We start from the raw sequence: 9163 nt of genomic DNA, 5'->3' as shown, positions 1-9163 counted from the left end.
TTGCATCTGTGTGGTGTCATGGGATGGGGTCTCAACGTGCCCAATCCCTCTCCAGTTCCATGTTTTGGCGTAAAGGCTGGATTGTTACGCGTTGTAGATGGTCCCACGGTGGTCGAAAATAAGTGATAGGTGGGAGGTGTCACGTGCTCCTTCCAAATGCTTTTAGTATGACACGTCCTGATATGGCACGGGAGGTGGTCAAGCGGTGGTGCACAGCTACATGATGAGCGGAAGTCTTCTCTAATGTGTTGTGCGACGCTGTCTGTTGAATAAGGTAGTTATAATTATATGCGTATAACTGGCCACCTAGCTCAGGGCGGAAGAATTTTGGATGGCTGTGTTAACTGACGAGCTTTTAGGTAGGTGGGGGTATGGGAGGATGCATGACTCGCGAGAACATGGTAGGTTCGACAACCTTGTGCAGGCCGTGTTCATTGAGTCCATGCTGGTGCGGGCACGGCATTTAAGCATGTGGAAGGAAGATGTGTATTTCTTTTATATGGATTATTGATGTCTATGCCGTGCTTTTCTGGTCCTCTTCTTAGATGAAATTAAGGATGCGAACATGTGCCTTACGTGGAACAGGAAGGTTATCCACTTTCAAATTATTTAGACCGCACTTCACATTAAACACCTTCCCCTTGTGGTAGAAAAGAAATGTGTAGTCCAATTTTCATAGCATTCGAGCCTCACGCTCGCAGCGTGGGCGTGAATGATGTCGCAGCCTTAACGGACGGTAATTGCTTGACATACTCGGTTACCATGGACACAGCAGATTGTGATGTCATCCGGATAGATGGCGTGTTGTAGCTGGGCAAAGGCTGAGACACATTTCATCACCTCGCTAAACAACGGGCGGGTATAATCGAGTGTCTTGTGGCCCATATGATAGGCACTGTTGAGGGCTTATTATCAGGCAAAATGGCTCTTAGTAACCGGTTGGAAAGTAAATTTTGTATTCGTTGTATAGTCGGGCTCCTGTAATGGTTTCCTGAAAGTTGGCTAGGATTGTGCTGTGGGAGATATTGTCGAAAACCCATTGATGACCACACCCACAGTAGTATGTAGCTGGAGAGCGCAGGGGCTGCATGTGCCTTTTTGTATAATCGTGCAGCCACATCACGGCACCACATGTGCTTTCGGAAGCAATTGAGTGTAGGGGCAGGTGACGGAAGAGTTATAGATATCACTCTAGCTGAGTAAGCACTGCGAGCACCATTCTCTCCATATTCTTTCCCATACAGGGAGGAAGTGATATTGGTCGGAGGTTTGCAGCTGAACTAATCGGTCTACTTAGTTTCCTTGCAAAATTCTCTGCCTCTGCAAAAACAACGGCACATAAGCGCTCGCAGAGGGCTGCTAGGCCGCGAAAGGAATGAAGAGACCGCAATGCGTTATTTGATTTAATTAATTACCACACTGCTGCTAATCTTAACCAATTCACCAATATAAAAAAATATTAAATTAGAATATCTAAACTGAAGCAGGCTGCGTCCGCGAAGCATCAGGACTCGCAGAACTCAGCAGGACGCAGTCTGCAAATGAGAGAAAACGTGAATGAGGGTTGTGAATCAACCGGAGGGACCCCGAACATAGTCACTTAGAAATAGCGTTCAACACAGCACACTTTTCATGAGCAATTTCGGAAACCCGTTTGGGTTCATACTAAATGAGACACTGAGGTATAGCTGCCGTCAGAGTGAAACACCTTCGAAAATGCCCGCTGCTCCTTCAGTTACACTCCACCCTAATGCCTCAACGCAAGAGGTTTCTCCACTCACATTCTTGAATACTGCATGTTCTGCACAAGTGGAACAAAAGTATTCTTCAGTATGCAAGCAGGTTCGCTGCTTTGCATCTTGCCGCTGTTTTTTCCAGTACTCTACGTGGCCGCTTCATGCTATTCTTGCAGCCGTCATGAAAGTTTAGAAAGAACAGTCAAGTATTCTGAAGAATTGGCGACGCAGATGAGTGTTCCGCGACTCTTATCAATTCTTGGACGAAGTATCTAGCGTGAGTTCTTTGCAGATGAGTAGGACACTCCACCCAACTTTTCACCTCATTAAAATCTGACTTGGTGGCTTTTTTATGGCACTGCTAATATTTCTCCAGAAGTAATATGCTCAATAATTGGCGAAAAATTTTCATTTAAAAATTTCCTCGCCACCCGATTCGAATATGGGACGTCGATAAGAAACAAATTTGAAGAGCACTTAAGCCAACTTCTTCCCAACAAAACGAAAGAATTTCTGTTGTCCTGTTGAGCTCTTAAGCTCAATACGATCACCTCACGATTCTCGAAGTAATTTCGGCGTCACGTTACAACTTACTATACCTTTGTTATATCCGATGTGTTCGCTATATCCGGTTATAAGTTACGACCAATGCCTTCTAAAACATCCTCTTTCCGTCGGACTAAGTGGCCGAGTTGTTAAGGCAATTTATTGCTAATGGGTTAGGTTCTGCCCATTGTGGGCTCCTGTCCCATCCCCGCCGACGTTTCTTCATCTTTCATTTTATTTGATTGATAGGTGGAACGTACAATTTCTGAGGACGCACAAATCCTGTCCACCATGAAGCCCCTAAGGCTGTCGCCTTAAAAAACTCTGTGATCGCCGCTTTAGGGTGAACACCAGCGTTTCCTAGCCTCAAGGGTGTGTTGTACGTAACAGCTGCTGAGAGGCCATGAGGCACCTGCCACAATACACGATACAATTATTGTGGGTATGATGTGGTAGCCATAGAATAAGGCAGGATGCTCTGGACAAAGCGCGACTGGAAACAGCGAGAAGCCGGATTCGCTACCTGTCTTTCATTCGGGCCACGTGGCGAGGTCTGCTTTCATGCTTCCCTGAAAGACTCAGAAATAAAACTACGTTGTTTTCGCGTGTCCACTAAACATTGAAGTTCTTTCTTTGCACTATTCGCTTTGCTCTAGATTACATATGCCTTATTACCCATGTTCTTGGACGACTGTCCGAATGAACAGCACATAAGCCTCAACTCTACGTTGCTATCGACAGGTAATGTCTTTAGGTACACTATAGAGACGTGGTGAAATGGGATACTGTTTGGGAATGCAGTAGCTTAAGATAAACACAAATACAGCTCCGCAAATAAGAAGGACGACCGCTAGCGGCTGTCTCCGCCTCTCTATGTGCTTTAGTTCTAAAAGTGAGCTCCTGAAAAGCCGCAACATATAACGCGCATCGCTATTTTGGATACTTACATGGTAAACAGGACAGGGTTTGTTGACACCAAGCCTTGCAATATGTTTTCATTGCTACATATGCATACCCTTCAAAGAAAACAGTTGCGCCCAAAATGACTGCTTATTAATTAGCAGCAGGGACCCAGTAAAGCGGCTATAAATGCACTGAAGATTCGCAAAGTAAATTTGTATCGTTTCTGTGGCCTAATAACGCATTTAAGAACTGCTACTTCGTGCATATCAACGTTCACCTCACATCGCTAGGTCGATGTAAAAAACTAGCCACCAAATATATTATCCTGGCACACATTATCTGTGTGATTTGTTGAGCTGCAGATACCAACAATTTTCCTATAGCTTGCATAATACCATGCGCCACGAATACGCTCATGGTGTACCGTCAAGAATGGCGTTTCCGGTTGCGTTGTCAGCTGAACAACTGCGCGGGAGGACGTGCGCATGCGGCTGTGAGCGCCACTTACGGAAGCGGCTGGCAGGGGCAGCAGCAGCACCGCTCCCGGACGCGCTCCTAGGTGCAGGAACTCGGCCACCATGATGAAGCGATGGCAGCCGGGACCTTTGCCTGCGGAGTCTGCACCACACAGGTGGCGATGCGTGGGGCCCCAGCCGATGTCTTGCTCCACTGGAAAGGGGTTCGAAAATTCAGTTATTGGCTGCAGCCGACGATATGTGAGCAAGAATATTGGGTAAACGAAAAGGCACAATGAATTCCGAGTTCGTAAACGCACATAAACAAGCACTCGTGCTGATTCAAATCTTACTCAAGAGTACAGGATGGTAAAATTCTGCGTAAGCAGTGAATTTAGGTTTTGTGAAAGCTGTTGACCGATGACGTGAATTGGATGAGGAAGGTCAAGGAAGTGACGTGGTGTGATTAAAGAACTGACGACATCTCTAATTGGCCTCAGTTGTGTTATATCAAATGCTGTAACAATAACAACTGCACATTTACAATCATTATCAGTGAAAAAAAATTAGAAGTATTTAGTATTATGCGGTCTATCTCACCACCAACTCCAAATGTAAGGATTAAAGACTTTGCTTCGCGCGAAATCTGATCGTACACTCGTATTTCCTAATATCCATTCAAGTTCATTTTAAGTGATGTGCACAAGACTTTTATGTCATTAGTTCATCTTAGACAATTTTATTTCTTTAGAAATTAAGGGGAATTTACTTAGAGAGCACTCAAACATGTGCAAGAATTTAATGATGTCACTTCGCCGCCCTACAATACCTAATTCATCTAACACGTATTAATCTTCGGAGAATTGTTACGCATGTGACAGCACTGCACAAGACAAAGATGGCAGTCTTATGGGTGTGCGGTGGCCTTTCGACATGGTGCCGTTCTTCGGTCTCTATTAGTTATGGCACGGATTCGCGGTGCTTTGGCGAAGGAGACCAGATTACAGTGGCTAATCAGCTAATCGTAACTGTACTGAAGGACCATCATTGATAACCACGCGGAAATCGTAGCCTTGTTTGTGGAGGCGTCAGCATTGCAGTATGAGCAGCACTAGGTCCCTATCCAGATAAAATAACTATTCAGGGATGCCGACGCTGTGGAAAGCGGGGGCATTCACGCTACCGGCGCCTCTATGAAAGGTGCAAACAACTGCCCACAGAATTTACTCCCTGCTACAGGCAAAGTCACTTTTCTGTTTTCACCAAACTCATTCGGCATAGATAAATGACCACTTTCAACTTTTCTCAGCCGTTTGATAGGTGAAGCCCAGTTCTCAGTTATTGAGCAGCATTAAATTTTGACATCAGAAAGGGGGAAATTGCTGCGCTTGTCGTAAAGCTAAAGTTCCGTATACCACGCTTTACGGACGAGCATTCTGAAACCTTGCTTTGACTCAAAGAATACTGAAACAAAGCTTTGACGCCTGCTGCAGGCGCCCATACATGCACTCATTGAATCACATGGTGGAACAAGCGGTCTTCATATATATTTACGGTGGGAACGTATTTGCCAGTAGATTTGGAGTCGTGCAGGTTTACAGCTTTAGATGGTATTCGCAATCTGTGTCCGATGACCGATAGCTGCATCTTGTGTGAGCACGCTGAGCTCTTGGCGGGCAAGTAACATCAAAACTTAATGTGTGAGTATCTGGAGACTTCCTGGCGCATTTCCTAGGTTCGGGCAAGCACCTGACAGGAGAATTCGAACAGAGCACCAAAGCAAACCAACGGGGCTCAGAAGCAAGCTCACCTTGCCTGTCTCTGGGGGGACGGCTGGCCGCTGCGCCCGGCAGTCTGTATTCCCGCATACGCGCTTCTCGGAGCCCAAGCGCCCCTTGCGGTGGCCGTGGTGGTGGTAGTCGTCAGCGCCTCTTTCTCCGAAGGCAAGGGCGAGGCGCCGGACCGAGTCCCCGAAGCGCTTGGCGACCTCAGCGGCCTGTGGCTCCCCCGCTGGCCGCCAGACGCGGGTTGCGATGTTCCGGCGGCCCTCACGGCAGCATTTAGCTCCTTGTTCATGATCATCCTGCATCGCAAGGTGGAGACCGGAATGAGGTCGATGGAGCTGAGCAGTGGGTCGGTCAGGAGAGCTTGGGTGGACGCAAATAGCTCTGCGACGCATGATAGAAGACCGGTTCGAAATAAAGATGGCGTGCGTTCTATCTCTCGCGCGGCTCGAGCGGCAAAGAGAGGAACGTTGTTGTTGTTGTTAGCCTATCAAAAGATGGCACATAGCCACACTAGTGGATCGGCCAAGAATCGGACGAAGACCACGAGACGGTTTTCTTTGTCCTTCATCTCGTTCGACTTCGATCGGGCAAGAAAAAGACGGTTATCACGCCCATATTACGGAGGTCACAGATCGAGCATTTTATTTCAATGCAGGTAGTCATTTGACGCCTGCTATCAGGAACATCCGCACGCTTTTGTCGTGATTTTTGTCTGGAGACGCTGAAAGATTGAGAACTTCGAATGTTATCGACGTGGGATTCCGGAAGGAAGATTAAGATTTAGACAAACGACAAAGAAAACTCGGAAAGAATTATTTTTCTCCTGCATGGATGCGCTCCAAACTGGCCAACCCCTACCGTGGGTATGTGGAATTGCTTCAGAGGCTACAACACGGTTTTTCAAGGGAGCTCCAGTGACGAAAAGAAGGAAAGCAGAGAAAAGGCGTTGTGTAATATGTCGCGAAGCCCTCAGTCGCTCCTGTCTTATCGTTGATGCCAGATCTCCGGCGTATGCATCCAGGCTATCTTGCAGGAAGGTTAAGAAGTGTGAGTAGTATAAGAAAAAGGAGAAGGAGATCCCCTCGCTCGACTACAGGCTTGCTCTATCTCTTCCGATTCTCCTCTCCTACGGGGAAAGCGCCAAGGGACATGCCCTGACACCGGTGTGCAATTAAATTCACAGCTATATAAATAAATTAGGCAGATGCCGCTACTAAAATGACGATTCACTGTTTTTTCTTTTACGTTTTTTTGCATTTTTTGTACAAAGTTTAGTCTAAGACAAAAAATTATCCAAATACTCCACTCATCGTCCATTACTGCGTTCGTTTCCGCAGTGCACACTGGCCAATCCCCCGCCGTGGGTATGTGCCATTAAGCCTTTGGAAGCCACCGTCATCAACATCATCCTCATCATCATCATGAGAGAGGCAGGAAAAGAGGTACCTCTTCAGTGAAAGGCACTCTGGGGTGCCTTAATTGCCCCTACCTAGGCTGCTGGTCAACAGAGAGGTAGGGGCAAAAATGATTTGTATAATTGGTCACGGTAGGCGCGCTAATGCCGCGGATTGCATTCCGCGGCGCGTCACCAGATGCTAGCGCACTTCTCAGACCAGAGCAAATACCCGACCGTGTTGGCGACGGCAGTTTCAGGATCTGGTTCTTTGTGCGCTCAGCTGGGAACGCTGAAAAATGACGCTGTCGTGTTAACATGCATTGCCTCAGGTGCTTTATTTTAAATTCACTGCAAGAAAGACATAGCCTGTTCTAGGAGAACTTAGGTGGTGGTAGCCCCACAGGGTGTGGAGGAGGCTCATGAGCTGGTCTTAACCAGCGACAGCGCTTCATTCACTGCGTTTGGTGATAGTCGACACGCGTGTTAACAGCTAACTACAAGAAAATAAATGTCGGTGGGGTCAAAACTTGGTACACAGAATGCTTAAAACGATAGTTTCGCCCACATCTTATGAATGAAAAATGCCTTTGATGACAACGATTATTAAGCGATTAAAAAGTGCTGCGAGCCTATGAAAGGAATGAAAAGACTGCTGGTGTGTTCTTTTCATTTATTAAATTACAATATTTTACAACCGCTTTAAAAAACAGACAAAATATGATCTCAAAACTCGGACAGGTCTCTCCGTGGCGGCATAGGGCACATGTAACTTCCTCATCGGGTCCAGAAACGTCTGATTCAGCAGTCTGCACAGGCGAGAAAGGCGTGATTGAGGGCGGTGAATAGAAAAAGGACATCCAGAGAGGAGTCACTAGGAACTCGTGTTCAACGCGGCATACTTTTCCCCAGAGACCTCTGAGGCCTCCGCAATCTTATACAAAGCGAGACGATGTGGTATAATTCCGGTCGGAGTGAGGCACCAACATGCCGATCACTCCTTCACTGGCACTGTATACCGTAATGGCACCGCGCAAGAACATTCATCCACATGGAACGAAGCATTCGCAGGTATAGCAGCCCATTTTTCCTCCTTTGCTTAATGTCGTTATGTACGCTTGAAGCAGTGTTGGACATTCAGAAAAACGAAACAGCTCTTCAAAAAGGAAATGCGACGCTGGTAATCGTTTCGCACCTAGTATGCCTTCTCTTTTCAGTGGACCGTTGCTGCGGACACTCAGCATACGTAAAGAAGATTGCATGGATTCGCTGTTTATAAAGGAGCACTTAAAGCAACTTCATCGAACTTTTTTTCTGGTAACAAATCAATGTGGCGTTTTCTGGTGAATTTTGTACGGCAGCAAAAAAGACGCATTCACTGAATAAAATTTGTTTGAGAAATTTAACTACACGTGTTTTCAAACTCAACATGCCGTGAACGCTCTGGACTCCATGAGCACAGTTTGTACGTGATTGGTGGTGTTGTCTACCCACACTGATCCGCTTGGTATAAACGCCTTAATACATTGCACTTTGTTTCCGAAAACGGCCGGGTATGGCGTCACGAGTGCTTCAACATTTCTTTCTAATAAACCTCCTTCTTCCACCAATGCAGCATTTTTTGAAAACTATGCGGTAGTTAATCTAATAACGTTAACATGACATTCACTTTAGCATCTTTATAATCCTACTCGTCTTTACCCCACACTTGACGTATTCAGCAACGGATGATTTCGAAAATACGAGTACACCATCGCGCGGGGCATGAGGTATCCGCTGCTTGTTAAACGTCCCCAGTGGGGCAGACGTGACGACCTCTGGGTGACTCTTTTGTAGCTTTATACACGAGTGTTGCACGTATCGGTACCTCAGAGATCATGATGATACCTGCCATAGTGGACGACAATTTATTATGGGTATGGTTTGGCAGCCACTGCATAATGCTCTCGACAAGGCGCGACTGGAAACAGAGAGAGCCTACTCTCGAGCTTTCCGAGAGGATCAAAACAAACACGTGTTTTAATTACTAGGTGACCCTTGAACGTCTTTCGTTGCATCTTTCATTTCAGTATTGAGTTCATACGCGCTCGTGCGCATATATTTTGGAGACTACCCGAATGAACGCAGCATAAGCCTGAACGCTCACGGTCCTCGAAGCTGCTGTTGACTGCCCGTGTCTGAAGGGTGACTCCATGAGCGGTAGGAAATGCGATACTGTTTTGGAACTGAATATATCATATACCAATAAGTCACAACGACGACCATAGGCGTCTGCGTCTGCATCTCCAAATTTTTTTAGCGGAAAGAGAGAAAACCTGACATTCAATTTCACATAACATGCAT

The 9163-nt window shown here is 46.4% G+C and overlaps 1 long non-coding RNA gene across 1 annotated transcript; it reads right to left on the bottom strand.

The window, feature by feature from the left end:
* Positions 1-1403: 1403 nt before the first annotated feature.
* Positions 1404-5868, bottom strand: LOC144098646 (uncharacterized). Its single transcript, XR_013307218.1, has 3 exons — positions 5451-5868; positions 3694-3854; positions 1404-1535 (listed from the first exon to the last, which is right to left on the bottom strand). It is a non-coding gene; the product is annotated as an uncharacterized LOC144098646 (long non-coding RNA).
* Positions 5869-9163: the final 3295 nt, after the last annotated feature.

The sequence above is a fragment of the Amblyomma americanum genome, chromosome 1 (assembly GCF_052857255.1).
Source record: "Amblyomma americanum isolate KBUSLIRL-KWMA chromosome 1, ASM5285725v1, whole genome shotgun sequence".
NCBI classification, from domain to species: Eukaryota; Metazoa; Arthropoda; class Arachnida; order Ixodida; family Ixodidae; genus Amblyomma; species Amblyomma americanum.
Note: the sequence above shows the minus strand (reverse complement) of the source record. Positions and strands in the feature narration are given on the sequence as shown.